At 58.1% G+C, this 14,506-nt stretch overlaps 1 long non-coding RNA gene across 1 annotated transcript in view; it reads left to right on the plus strand.

The window, feature by feature from the left end:
* LOC142604345 (uncharacterized) overlaps positions 1 to 14,017 on the plus strand; it is a 57,622-nt gene extending 43,605 nt beyond the window's left edge. The window contains exon 3 of the long non-coding RNA XR_012838212.1: positions 11,983 to 14,017. This is a non-coding gene — a long non-coding RNA (uncharacterized LOC142604345). The remainder of the gene's footprint in view (positions 1 to 11,982) is intronic.
* The last annotated feature ends 489 nt before the right edge of the window (positions 14,018 to 14,506 follow it).

Here is a 14,506-nt window from a genome sequence, read left to right on the forward strand (position 1 = left end):
GTGATGCTTGTGAGCGTGGGGCGAGCATCACCCATTTGCTGCCGGACAAGTGATCGGGTTGCACGGGCAGTATTTTATCTCTGAGGAAAGAGGATGGATTTTAAAACAACATAGAAGTGGGAGTAGCTTTGAAAAACTCCTCTTTTGGGCCTGCGATCCTTTCATTATCACATGAAAATATCTTTCGTGGAAGCTTTCTTTGCTGTAGACTTGCTTTTGTCGTCTGAGTGCTGGGAACTGGGAGCAGAGACCTGAAAGGTGCCTGCAAGGGGGGAGACCTGCCTCTGGGGACGAGCAGGGCTGGACCGCGACCTGCTCGGGATGGAGGTTGCAGCTGCACCCAGCTTTCTTCCTCCTCGAACCAAAGCGATGACGCTGGGGACCAGATGATGCAGGGGCAGGAGAGGCCCTAACCTGGGCTGCACATGGCAGGACCCCCTCGAGCCGCAGAGCAGGCAGCCTTCCCGCAGCAAACACCCCGGCTCCGGCGGGGAGAGCCTATTAAAAGGGAATAGGCCAATCAATAAATCAAGGCACCTGAAAAATGAAACCAGGGGAGTGCGAGAGGGGTTTTTCTTCTTTCTTTTTCTTTTTTTTTTTTCTTTCGCCTTTCTGAAAGCAAACAAAAATCAAATTGCAGGAGGTGGCTGTCACGGCGCGCTGCGGAGGGCTGAGCTCAGTGGCTGGCGTGGGTGCTGCGCGGCGGGCGCTGAACGCAGGCACGGCTGCGTGTGGTTAAATTAGCTCTGTAAATTACAGCTACGATACGTGGAAGTGTTGAAAAGGGATCAGCTATTCCCCGGCTTGGGAGGGGAGAGGGCTGGGGGGGGTGCCCCACGATTGCTGGGGCAATCGTCCGTTTTTTCTGGAAGGTGGATTTTCTCCAAAAATCTGTCTCTACGCGGATCTTCTGTTGGACATCAGTGAGGGGAAGAAGATGCTTGTGAGGCTGGGTGGATTGAGCCACAGGGGTTTATCCCGGAGGTCTGCACGTCATCGCCGCTGTTTGCTGTCAGAGTTTGGGTGACAAATACCGGGTGCGTCTCTGTCCTAAGCAAAATCCTGTTTGGCTCTGGGATGCTTTTGGACCCTTTAATGGGGCACATGAAACTCAGTGCCTTTATACCTCAGCTAGCAGGTTTTTGGGATCAAACGTCAGGATGCTGTTGGAGGGGTGGTAGCACTGCCCTGGCTGCATTTAAAATTGTGTCGGGAAATCGCTGCCTTTTGGCTTTCCCCTCCCTGCTTTGCCCCAGGGCGTGTTGAAAACACCAGGCTGATTTTGTCCGGATGATGGGAGCAGCCGTTTACTGCTCTGCTGCAGTCTGTGCTTTAAAGTGAATAGCAGAGTACCTGGGATAACTGGGAAAGATGTAGAAATTGTACAAAATCAGTGTCTGCCCTGTGGCTGAGGGCAAGCTGGGGCGGGCTGAGCGTGCCCTGGCAGCACGAGCCCCACCGCGGCGGCACCGCCGATGCCCTCCGTCTGCAAGCACCGCAGAAACGGCTCCTTTGCCCTATAAAAACCCTGAGGTTTGAGACATTTTCCAGGTGCACATCGCCTCAAGCCCTCCCCAAGCCTTTCGCCCGGGGACGGCACCGCAGGGCCGGTCGGACAAGGCGTCCCGCCGAGGAACAAGGAGCTTTTCACTTGGATGCTTTTTTTCCTGACCTACATTTTTATATTCCTGCATCAAGTTTAGGTTTCAACCGATTGGCATTTCTCAGCCAGTAACAGTTTCAAATAATTCCTGACTAATTCTAGGAAACGCTGGGCTGAAAGTACCTTTCTGCGTGCCCTCTGCCGAGGTCACCCACCGGCTGGCCGGGCTGGCGGGCGCTGCTTGCTTTCCTTCCTGCTGGGAACGGTCCCGAGGGACTTTCAGGGGTCACCAAACCCTCACCTTGAACCTTCCTCATCCCACGACTGAATTTCGGAGCCCTCCTGCCCGGCATGGCGATGCAGAAACCCCACGTTGTGTCTCCGCCGAGAGCCGGCGGATGGACCTTCCCGCAGCGCCGGCAGGACGCGGCGTCCCCGGGCAATGCCAAGCCCAGATGGTCCCAAACGCAGCCGCGCGTGGTTAAATGTCACTTGCCGAATGATCGGCAATAGATTTGTGTTAGCGGGGGGAGTAATAAAAACATTATTTTTTTATTCAAGTCCGTTAGAATGATTTTTTAAACGCTTGCTTTTCCCCCAGAGCGTTTCCCCACTTTCAACAAACTTGAATTAAAACAAAGACCTTTTTCTTACGCTTTTTCCCTTTCCCTTCGAGCCCGGCAGGGCAGGAGATGGGGATTCCTTTCTGTATCTCTGTTCGCCATCAGTTTTAGCCTGAGCTCGGCCGGCGATGGGGAGAGCCTGGGGCTCCGCTTAAATTAGTACATTTTAAATAGATTCCCTTTAAAAAAAAAAAAAAATCCCAATTTTTATCCCTTACCATTTGAAAACAAACGACCAGCGTGCCTATGGTTCAGATTTCTGCCTTGATTTCTGCACATAAAGGATTTTTGCTGTTGGTCCCCAGTTTCCAGCATCCAGAAGGGACAAACAGCCCAACTTCGCCCCTCTCCAAAGGCCAGATTCAGGGTGAGGGCAGTTGCTGGATCTTCCCACCCTGCCTCAGTAATAAGCCCTGACCCGGGGGCCCGTCTCGCTGCAGGTGAGATGTAATTTTACTTCTTGATCCTCTGTTGAGGTCCATTGTGAGAATTAAACAGTGTTTTGCTGTGCTAATTTACCGCTGCAGATTGCATAATTATTTTTTTATAGGCATGGGTGCGTTCCGGGCTTTCCTGCTGTACGGCAGAGCCGGCTGCGCCTGTGTCTGCGTGTGAGAGGTGTTCTGGCATACCTGGCTTTGCTCCGGGTTTGCCCTGTGATTTTAGGCAATTAACTGGGGATTATTTTCTGTTACAGCTCTCCATCCATAGCGCAGGGGTGCCGGGGTTCGATGGAGCTGGGGATGCTGTGGATGTCGTACCGCAGGAAGAGTAGCAGTGGATGGGTCGATGTTTGGCGGCTCCCGGATCCGAGGGGTGTGGGAGCGTGTCTGCGGCCGCAAAGGGTTAATCTCGCTCGGTGAGCTGGGTCTGATGGATCAGCTCCGGGAGTGAAAGCTGGGCTTAGCCCAGGATTTTTGGGAGAGGGATAACCGGAGCTGTCTCCTGTTGGGAACCGGGCTCTCGCACGGAGACGCCCTGCAAACAAAATTGCTTTTCCGTGGCTGCTAAAGCCAAACGCGCCTTTGTAGCCGTGGTGCTGGCAGGCGACGGGACGCGGTTTGTCCCACCGGAGCCTGTCCCCGAGCTCCCGTGCCACCTCCGCAGACGTGCCCTGAAGCCACCACCCTGCAGGTGACCCTGGAGGCTCCCTGGGAGGTGCAGCATTCGCACCCCCCTGCAGCCCCTGAGCCTCCCCAGTTTCTGTCTTTAAGAGCAGCAAACCCCTGCGTGTCGCGGGGCTCGCCGGCGTGCGAGCGACGGCACTTGGGCGAGGAGGCTCCTGCGCTCGGAAAGCAGCGGCTGGATCACGGCAGGGCAAGTTTCGCCGCTCTTGGCTGAGTCCCCGCCAGCGTCTCTGGTACAAGGCAGTTGTTTCATCGCACCGGGAGAGGGATGCTGGTGCCGATGGGTCTCACCCTGACCGGCTGGGATCAGCGGACGGGGAGGTTTCTCCCCTCTCTTGGGGATATCGGTTGCTTTGCGCTAAGAAGATAAAGATCGTAAAGCTGTGGTTTGAACCTGACTGCACGGCCAGTGCGAGAGAGCTAACGGCTCCGTAGGGGAGGCAGGATCCGGCCCGCCGCGGGCTGGGGGAGCATCCTCCCTTTGCTCGGCGTGTGCTGGGCGGCTGCGGTCCTGCTCTCCCCGCCTGGCTCTGCCCTGGCACACTTTGCCGGCATTTCATATCCTCATTTTGTCATGCAAAAAGGGGGGGAACTGGGCGAGAAGGGGGGCACAGAGAATTAATCAGCTTAGGGTCAGAACAGGAAAAAACACTGCTTAAATTGGTAATCCCTGGGGATAGAAATCAGCTCAAAGCTGCAAAATAAATGTGCAGCAGGATGGTTTTTCCTCCCTCCCTCCCCGGCAGGGCGGGTGGCAGAGGGCAGGGGGTGGCGGCAGGGATCCCGACTCCAGTGTGGGGGCTTTTGCGCCCTTGTCTGGGTTCACTGCCTGATTCAAAGCTTTCCAGAAAAGCCCTTGACCCAGATGTGAGGATTTTGAACATCCCCAAGCAATGGGGAGCAGAGCTCATCCTCAGGATGGGACCCTGCGGGTTGCATGGCCAAACCCATCACCTCCCTGGAGCCAGGCGAGGAGGTTTTGCAGCACTTTTCCCATCCTGTGAGCCAGTGCATCACTGCGCCAGGATGGGAGCGGAGCAAAGCGTGTGAGAGAAAGGATGTACGCTCCCGTAATCCCTTTTATCCTGGGAATCCATCCCTGCTTGCCTCTGTGTGGATGCAGGAGGTGCTGCAGAGCAGCCCGGGGGGGGACGTTGGCAGCGCTGTGGGTGGACGGGCGGTTTGTCCGACCCCTGCCTGGAGAGCCGGGGGTGCTCAGCCATGTCTTGCATGAACACGGGACACGGAGTCCCAGGAGGGGCTTGGGCAGGGCACGGGGGGAGGCTCAGCAGCCGTAAGCTGCCTTGGGAACGGGGGTCTAATCCTGGGATTAATGCACCTGGGCTGGCTTTGCAGTGCTGTCCTGTCCTACCCGGCACGTCCAGAGCTCCCCTGCCCTCCTCTGCCGGAGCAGGGACCAGGCGGAGGTCCTGCTCCAAGGACACCCCGGGGTGCTCAAGAGGAGCACGAATGCAGGGGCTGAGGGTGCCCTCTTCTCTCTCTCTGGGATTAGGTGGGGATCAAAGTGCTCGAATCGCGTGAGGATGCGGGGAGGCAGCCGAGGAGGTGGGTTACACCTGCAGCCTGCAATGGGGAAGGGCTTGCTACGGGATTAAGCAAGATCCTAAGGTATTTGTGGGTTAAGGCTGAATTAGTCTGGTCCTAATAAAGGAGGATTTAGCTGGTGAGGGAGCGGCGCTGGGTGTGTGGGGCTGCTCGGGGCTGCGGGAAGCCCTCGTGCCGGTGGTGGAGGTCACCCCGTGGCTGGTGGAGACGTGGCCTCTGCAGTTCGAGCATCCCCTTTCCCCGGGGGCTCCAGGGTTTGCTCTCCCCGTTGGTGAGAAGAGGAGGGGGAAAAGCCCTCCAGCTCATTTGGAAGAGCCCAGGGATCAGATGGATCATCAGGCGCTCTTGCTGATGGCAGAAACCAAGGGTAGCCGCTCGGCTCCCCTCTGCCCGCAGTGGGGGACGGCTGGAGTCCCGGCAGAAGCAAAAATGCTGGGAGGTAAACAAAGTTCCTGCTCAGGGAAAGTCGTTTCGCTGCTGAGGCCCATCGATCAGTCTGTCAGAGGGTTATCACTTTGGGGATGCTGTTAATAAAAGAGCCAGAACTGTCATCGGGTGCCAGAGCCTGCCTGAAACCTGCCTGCAGCCTCTCCTGGGAGTCCGTCTTGTCCAAGCCCTGACATCGTTCTGTGCTTATCGGCCTTGCTGCAAAAATGAAGGAGAATGGGACTTTCTTCATTCTTTCATCTGCCTGTCAGTCTCAATGTGACACATTGCTGTAAAGAAAGAGCAGCCTTTGCTTGCTGGGCAGGAGGGGGAAAACTGCTAGAAGGAGCCAGAGAAGGAGGCAGCCTCGTCCCGCGCGCAGAACAGGTTGGAGCATGTGAGCAAGGAGAAAGTCATCGGAGGTGTTTCTGTTGGGGGCGTTCAAAGTTATATTTTTAGTCTTGCTTATTCTAGGGTGAGTGCCTGCATTTAGGTCTCTGAGTTGATGGGGGCTGGTATTTGAGCAGGAAACCTGCATCTTCTGCTGGGAGCGATGCTTTGGGATGCAGCAGATCCCGGTGGGGCTGAGCCGCTGCCAGCGCTCGCCCGCGGGACACCTCTGTCCTTGGCTGGCAAACAGCAACGGCTTTCCTGGACCCTCATCCTCTGGGATGCAGCCGGGGCGCGTTGGCAATTGCAGCCGTTCCCTTTCATTTCTCCGGAGAGCAGGAGGCTGCTGCGACGCTGGGAGCAGACACGGGGCCCTTCTTGCACATCCTGCCTGCCGCATCTCAACCTTGCGAATTTTTCCGGGGTGTTGCATCTTAGAGCGAGCTCTCGACAAATACCCTTTGCTATCTTTGGGTTAAATAGCCAGGATTGAGGGGGGGGGTCTCATACAGCCTGACCCCTCGATGGTCCAGCACTGAGCATCCCCGCTCGCCCCTCGGGGCTCGGCGAGCGTGCGGACATGCGTTTGGTTAAAGGGAGCATCTCTCCATGACTCACGGCGGTTTGCACCGCGGCGGGTCGGTGACTCACGGTAGCTCCGCCGTGAAGCTGACAGCACCTGTCTGGGCCACGGTTATTTATTAACACGTTACCAGAAAGGGCGGCATGGGAACAAAACACTTGCTTCGCTTCCTCTAGCTGAAGGAGTTTTAATGACATCTCTTCTGAGGCTGGCTGGGATTTTGGCAAGGCTTTTTGTATTGCATGCTTAGGTTAGTAAGTGAAGATAATCTCTTTGGACTGAAACTCTGGGAATTAGGTTGGCTCTTGCAACAGAGCCTGGTGGTTTAAGGAGAAGGCTCGTTTGCGTTGCAGTGGCGTCGAAGGGTTGCACCGAGCCTGGGGTGCAAATTTTGCAGCCAGTTTAAAGCCACGTTGAGTGAGACACGGCTCCGAAGACACGTCTGGGGAGGCAGGATGGGGCGATGGGAGAAGCTGCTCGCTGGGGAGCACGGGGCCGGGCAGAGCTGGGGGGCAGGCTGGGCTCCCCCCTCTCACCCCGCCACTTTTTCCTCTGGATCGCTCAGCTTTCTTAGGGGAATGATCCCGTCTGAGCGTGGCTTTCACGCAGGTCCCAATGCTGAAATCTCGTTGTGTGTTCATTCACAGGGTGGGGATAACGTGGGACGGGGTCACACGGGCTGGTTGCTGCTGGGCTCCTTTCCTCCATGCCCCGAGGGTCGCAGTGGGAGCCCGGGCTGGGGTTCGGTGCCTGCACAGAGATGTGGCCAACTGGGCTCCTCGCTGGAGGAAGGGGCCCTGTGGGATGGTGCTCGTGGGTTACCGCCATGCCTGCCCACCCACCCACCCGTGGCAGGGGTGCCTGGTGGTCCGTGGCCGGAGCGTGCCGCTTCCACCAGATGGAGCTGTGAGATGCCATCGGGGCCGCGGGGTCCCCAGGGCCAGCCTGAGCCCCCCAGGGAGCCCAGCGGCCGCCCTGCCACCGTGTGGGAGCAGATAGCGGGGGGCAGCAGTTTTGGAGGGGACGGTGCTGGATGTCCCGCCACGTGCCGCGCCGGGATGCAGCACATCTCGCAGCGCTGGTGATGGAGCAGGCAGCGTGGCAAGGATTTTTTTCCCCAAGGTCACCTTCGCCGTGCTGTGGCGGTGGAGCCGGAGGGACCCTGATGGGGTTTGGGCCCGCGGCGTGCTGCACTGGGAAGGTCGCATCCTGCTGGGGTGCAGGGAGGCACCCTGCGAAGGCCCGACCTCTGCCGTTGTATTTCAAGCGTAGCCCGTGTGCGGGTTAGTTAACGGCGCTGTCAAGCTCGGTCTTTTGCTGACAAGAACCGGCGGCCTGTGGGCGCGAGATGGCCCGTGGCGTGGGGCTCTGCCTGCTGCGGAGCACGGCTGGCTCGGCAGAGCCGGCGGGCCGGAGGAGAGGAGGAACGGGCTGCGAGGGGCCCCGGGTGAGGTGGGACACGTGCAAACGAGCGGAGAGCGACGGACGGGTCCCTTTGGCAGCACGGGGGTCGCATCCTGCTCTGACCCGCCTGGGGGGGCTGCATGCATGGTGGGGGCCGGTGGCAGCAGGAGTGACTTTGCAGGAGGTCTGGCTGTCCCCTGCGCAGGAGGCTGCCGATGCTCGGGAGGACACCGCGCGTTGGCAGGCGCAGGCTGTGACTCAACGGGTCCGTTTCATCTCCCTCAGATCTTTTGCCCTATATTTTTTTTTTTTAATCCACTTGCCTCATTGACTTTATTTTACAATCCGTCGCTGGGTTCACTGAAGAGCACTTTGGTCATTAAGCACGTTGGGGCATGTGAATAAACCTGCATCTCTAAACTGTAAATCGCTTTAAAGCCGGTATCAAATCACCGGCCGGGATGCGAAGGGAACAGCACGGCCCCGTGTCCCTCGCCTCCGTCCTCCCCCACCTCCACATTTTGGAAGTTTGGAGGGGGTGAGGCCAACCGGGGCGTGCGGGTCCGAAGCCCCGTCCCTTCGCAGATCCTTTACTGTGTCCAGGTCCCCGTTCCCCTCTGCAGACCTGGAGACGTCAGGGCTGCCCTGTCCCTTTCCGGGGTTCGGGGCCAGGCTGAGCCCTGCCGGGGTGCGTGTGCGGGGCACGAGGCGAGGAGGTGCTAACGCAGCCGTGCTGGGACCGGTTCCTGCAAACAGGCTCTAGCTCTCTAGCTGCATTTTTCTAAATCCAGCCCTTCGGATGGGAAGCGTTTCGACAGTAAAAGTGGAATTGGGGCATGTCTGAGCAGGGTGAGGGGTCTGAGGGAGGGACACCCCGGAGAGGGAGCAGCAGGGAGGTACGAGTGCTGAGCGAGCCATAATGCGAGCGCTGCCAGAATCGTTTCCCTGCCTGTTGGTTTCCTTTCCTGTTTGGCTTTGCTGCCCACACAGTTTGTGCTCAAGCTGTCTGTAGACGCGATGCTCCCATCCTCCGTAGCCAAAAGTCCCGTTTCTATTCCTGTGCTTTGCTCTGCTCCTTGCAAGCACGTGTTCGGGGGGACGGGGCAGGAGGCAGATCCCCATCTCCAAACGCACAGACGATCATCGTTCCTGCTGCAAACTCCTCTGTTTGCTCTGGAAGGATGCACTCTTCTTCCCGGGCTGCTGCTGAGCGTGGAGGCAGCTCGTGCCCTCGTTCCAGCGCCTGATGTATTCCCCCCCCGCTGCTCTCCCGGGGCGTTGCGGTGGGCTCGCAGAGAGGAGAACAGCAGCAGCGCGGGGGCTGGTGTCCAGGAGGCACCGGTGGCCTCGGGGCTCGTGGTGTGTGGCCTGGCTGTGCGGCTGCTCGTCCTCCCCGGGGCTGGAGCGGTCCAGGGCACGGCGAAGCAGATGACGCCTCGCTGGGGAGCCTGGGGTTTGTGGGAGGCAATCGGTCCGGGAAAAAATAAATTGCACCTGGGATATTGCTCTCTGTGTAGGTTTAGTGCTGGGGGATGTGCAGATGGTGGGGAAGGAGGGAGGTTTGTCCTGAGTGGGGTTTGTTCAGGTCACTGGGGTCTGGGGAGGATGACCCTTCGTTGGGGGTGTCTCTGGGACAGAACAAAGTGCCCTGTCCTATGGTGTGTGGTTAAACTGGGGCACCCCTATGGCATTGAACCTGCCTGGGCTCCGCTTCACGTACCTAATCCGCGTGGTAAGCACGTACTAACGTCCCCGATGTGGGCAGGAGGACATCCTGCAGCAGCCACCCGGGCGGGACGCATCGCCCCCCCGTTCCCTGTGCTCCCATCCTTGCGGCTGCAGCGAGTGCTGCTGCGTGGCGGTTCCTGCACCGGCGGCGTGCTCCCGCGGTGCTCCGGCTGCATCCCGGCCCGAGGAAGGACCACGCTGGCCGAAAGGCTTCGCCGAGGTGGAGTGCATCAGGAAGCGCCTTTGATCTCCGGGTGCTAACATGTTTTCAAATGAGCCGCAGCAATGACTGCCCTCCTCCCGCACCGGGGAGGGGAGATAACACATCAGAGCCTGCGCGCATAGCTGCGATATCTCGCCTTTATGGAGCTTTGATTGCCACCAACCATGCAGCTCACTCAAGGGAACTTCAAAAGCAGCGCGCTGGACCTGCAACGCCCTGTGCAAAGAGTCCTGTGCCGGGCTTTCTACACACACACACGTACATGCGTGCGGCTACACCCAGGGCTCGTCAACAAGGCTTTTTGCTCTGTCACATCTTCACGCCAGCAGCAGGTAGTTTTTGGTAGACCTTCCGGGGCCCGCTGAGGTGAATGTGAAGTTGGATGCATGCCCTGAGAGCGGTGGGCTTGGACCCTCTGGACCTTCTTGCTCGGCGTGTGCTGGTGGGCGCTGGGTGCCCCTGGGGTGCCGCCACCCACGTGTTAGCTCCCTGCCCTGCCCCAGACCCAGTCCCCGCTGTGCAGCCGTCCCCAGAGCCCGGGCATGCGGGGTTAGCGCCTTGCAAACCCCGGTGATGCTCGGGAGGCAGGGAGATGCTCGGAGCGGGAAGGAGGATTTGCAGCCGCTCTCGGCGCGTTCGCCAGCAGCGTGGGAGTTAACAGGCGAAGTTGGGGGAAAGAGGAGGAAAAGGGTTCAGACCTCCTCCACTCCCCCCTGCCGTCCCCCTTGGCTGCTGCGATTTCATTGAGGCTGTGTATTGGCCTCCGGAGGATGGAGCTGGGTAACACCACAACATAAACAGAACATCTGGAAGCTCTTAAAGGGTTTTATTTTTTAACACATTTACAAGAGCCAGGGACACTTGCGCACAGCGTTTTGCAAACTCGGAGACGCTGCGCTCTTTCTTTCCCAAAAAGCCCGAAGCTGATCGTCAGGCTTTCCCCTGCGGAAGGGCCACGGGGGCTGGTTCATACCTCCGCACCGTATTGCTGAGGGTGTGATATCTTGGCCAGGAGGTGCCAATCTTGCATATTCCTTGCAAAGTCCAAAGCAAACAGATGATAAGCGTTGCATGATAAATGAGTATAAAACTCTACCCTTCTTTCTGTGTGCCCCTAGTTAATGCTGGAGCAGGATGGGGAGTCGGGCAGGGTTTGCTTGGGAGAAAAGTTGTTTAATAATCTTATGGAGTGAGCAGGGTGAGAATCAAAGAGGAGAGCAAATGATTAATCCTCCCAAATGGGCCAAGAGCTTGCCTGAGCCACATGGGAGCTGGTTGTGCCACGCTTAACGGTGGAGTTTGGATCCTCCAGTACATTGCAGCTGATCCGAGAGCTTGTAGGGGGGGAGCCCACGGACAGAGAGGGATCAATGAGATCCATTCCCACTCAGCTGTCGGCTGTGTTTTCCTTTCTCCATCTCCTTTCCTTTTGTGGCAGCTTGGGAAAAGGAGCCGCTTTCTGCCGGCTCCTCTAGGGCTGCCCAGGACAGCAGTGAGGCCACGGGGATGGGCATGGGGTGGCTGCGACCCCCCCCCCCCGGTAGGTAGAGGAGGTAGAGCTCAGGCTGCCCGAGCTGCCCGTTCCTCCGGTGGGGAGCACTCCTCCCCGTGCAGTCCTCGGTGCTAGCACGGCGGTCGCCCCTCGTCCTAGCTCGGCGCTGGGATCTTTAATCAGTGACGTGCACATCCCTTGGACCACGTACACACGAGCAAGACGAGCTGCTTTCCCTTCCTCTGCGTTCCCAGATGCAGTTGTTTTGTCTGCTGCGCAGAAACGGCCATTTGATTTTCTTCCATCAGCCCCCGGCTATGTCTCTTATCCACCCTTGCGCTATCGTGCACCCTTATCTGATGTCTCCTGATCCCGTGGGAGCCCAGCCTTGGGGCTGCCACTGCTTTTGGGCTCTCTGGAGCGACATGGCTGAGTAACGCTGGTTTTCCCCTGGATGTTGTCGGCACCAGCAGCTCAGCTGTCACCGAGAGTCGCTGCGGATGGAGAGCTCCTCCCAGCCTGCTTCGACGTGGGCTCCGCAGCTGCGACGGGTCCCCACCAGCCCCGAGGGCCAGGGCTTGGGAATGGCTTCAGCCTCCAAAGTGTGGGGCTCTTGTCGCTGCTGAGTGTAGGGTGAGCTCGAAGGCACCGGTGCCGAAGGTGTTTTTAGAGGAGGCGCTGGGGCTGCTGGTGCATCTCCTTTACGCATTGCTCCAAACATTTAATTTGGCGGCAAAGAGGAATCACGATTTGTTTCATCACAACCAGCCGCCTACCATCCTGCACCTTCCATTAACGCCGTGTTTTTCCTTCACAGGGTCCGTGGTGAAGGCTCGGGGTGCGGGGACCTGAGAGGAGACAGCTAAGGTGCTGAAACACCCAGGAGCACCCTCCCGAGCGTGGAGAGAGGGGACGGCAGGGACCAGCAGCTCCCTGGGGAGTGATGGAGCACCAGGGGCTGTGGGGAGCTCCGTCACCCGCCGCCGAAAGCAGCTTCCCCCCCAGCTGCCCCCTGTACGCTTGCTGGGCTCCGTGTCCCCAGCCCGGCGAGGGGGGTTTGCTCTCGGCGCTGACCTTGCTCCCGACTCCCACGCGGAGCCGAAAGGACTTAATTAGCTGCTCTCCGCTGGGCTTTGGAAATGATCCTCTTGGCTGGGAAGTGCTGGCAATGGATGGCGAAGTGCTCTTGGGTCAAATGGTAGCTCGATGCTTTTCCCTGTGAAGGACCAAGTGCTCACCCAGTTCCAAGGAACCAGCTGTGGATTTTTTTTTTTCTTTTTTTTACCCCTCTGCTCTTCTTTTTGATGCCTTTCGGGGTCTTGGGCTTTTCGTGAGGATGGCTGGACCCAGCCTGCAGCACGTTGTGTTCACAAAGTGCCGATGCCTGCGGTGGGACCTGGAGGGGCGAAAGCCTTCGGAGGAGCGGTGGGGTGGAAGCCGAGTCGGCGAGCGTGGTGCCCTGGCCTTTCAAACTCTCCGGCAGAGTCTTGCCTTGTGCCAGGGGTGTTGGGTGGCCTCGGGGGGGTCCTTCTGCCGTGGGCCCCGTCACATCCCACACTGAGCCCGGCCCAGGTGGGGCTGGGGAGCGGGGGGATGCCAAACCGCAGCGAGGGGAACGTCAAGACGGGGGAGAAAATGTCACCCTGAGAAACAATTAAACTTCTTAATAAAACCCGTTGCCTCTGTGAGTGCTCAATGTTCTTTTCCGTTTGCCTTGGCTCAGCCACACTTACATCATGGCCCTATCGCGGGGCTGCCGAGGGGATGCGTTTGATTGTACAGGAAACCAGCGCTTTGGCAAACTTCTCTGCCCTCGTGAAGCCAGGCCAAGAGTTTAATGCCTTTGCTTTGCAGAAAAATTCTCCTCTGTCCTTTCCCCCTTCCCTTTCTGCAACCCTTAACCATCACCACCCGACTGCACGGCCAGGCGAGCTGCCCCTGCTCCAAAAGCGACTGAAATGCAAATTAATTCCCCTTAAATCATGTGGTTTCACATCCCTGGACTGTGTGTTCCCTTCCACCCAGTAGACTTGATGCGAAGCACCGGAAGGTGCTGTGTGGAAATACAAATAAAAAGCATATTTATGTAATGGAAATATCCTTTTTTTTTTTTTTTAAATGATTTAGACCATTATAAAAGAGAAAAAAAGGTGTCCTTTCATTTAAAAAGCACAGTAGCCTCATGAGCATGGATTCATATAACCGGGTTTGGTGTGCAGCCACGGTGACTTGATGTCAAGCTCAGCGGTGTAACCGGTAGGACCTCGGCATAGCCCCGACTTTGTTTCTCTGCACGGTGAGTCCCCCACTGGGACAAACTTGCAGAAACTTGGTCAGAAACGCAGAATTCTGGGTTCTTTCCCTTGAAACCCACTACTAAGCTCAGAAGCACCTCAGGGAGTTAAAGAACCGTGTTATGCCCGTGGGCAAAACTATGAGAGAACAGCAAAGCTCAGAAACGCATGAAACGTCGCTTGAGTTCTGGTTTGGTAATGGTGGGTTTTGGGAGACCCTCACAAAAACCAATGTCAAGCTCGTTTGCATCAATTAAATGACCCCGGAGGTGCAGGTGAGCAGTCGGCAGCTGAGGCTGGTGCTTGCATGCCAGCACAGCCCCGACAGCGTGCACGGACACCCTGGAGCGTGGTGGGATGGAGGTGACGGTCCGCCCTTCGCCGCTGCTCATTGCGAGGTAGGTCCGAAACAGAAGGTGACTCCGCTCTTCCTTTTCTCTGGGTGGAAAGTGGATCCTGCGGGCGCAGGAGGACGTTCAGATGCGGTCGCCGTGCTGCAGCAGTGCCGTACGTGGGGCCTTTGCTCCTCTGTGCACAGCGGACGCTTAGCGAGCGAACCAGCACGGGAGTCAGGCTGGTGTTCCTGGGCACCCGGAGCTCCCCTGCACTCTGCCCCGAGAGTTTCTGAGTCCGAGAGCTGGGGCCGTGCCCCAGGCAGCAGCAGCACGTCAGAGCAGTCCTCAAGCAAATTACAGGGTTCCCAGCCATGAGTCAAACCTGGATTTTCGGGCTAGCTGTGTCTCAGCGTGCTGAGGAGCCACGGCGTGCCTCTCCTGCTGGGAGCACGGACTGTGGCTGTGGGCAGGCACTGCGAGTGACGGTCCCGTGGTCACCCCCAGGGAGGGCGTAAGAAGCAATGCCGGCTGCCACGGTGCTGCCACGTACGGTGTTCCCTGTGTCTGGCCTTGCCACGGGCCAAACTCTGTTTTCAGCTACGTGTGTGAATCACCGCGATGTGCTCACAGGAGAGCTGAGCTGTAAGGAGGCTGCGTTCCCACGGGGAAGGCAGAGCCTTCGGATCACTCAGACCTGCCGCCCCGGTGCACG

Source organism: Balearica regulorum, chromosome 18, assembly GCF_011004875.1.
Source record: "Balearica regulorum gibbericeps isolate bBalReg1 chromosome 18, bBalReg1.pri, whole genome shotgun sequence".
NCBI lineage: Eukaryota > Metazoa > Chordata > Aves > Gruiformes > Gruidae > Balearica > Balearica regulorum.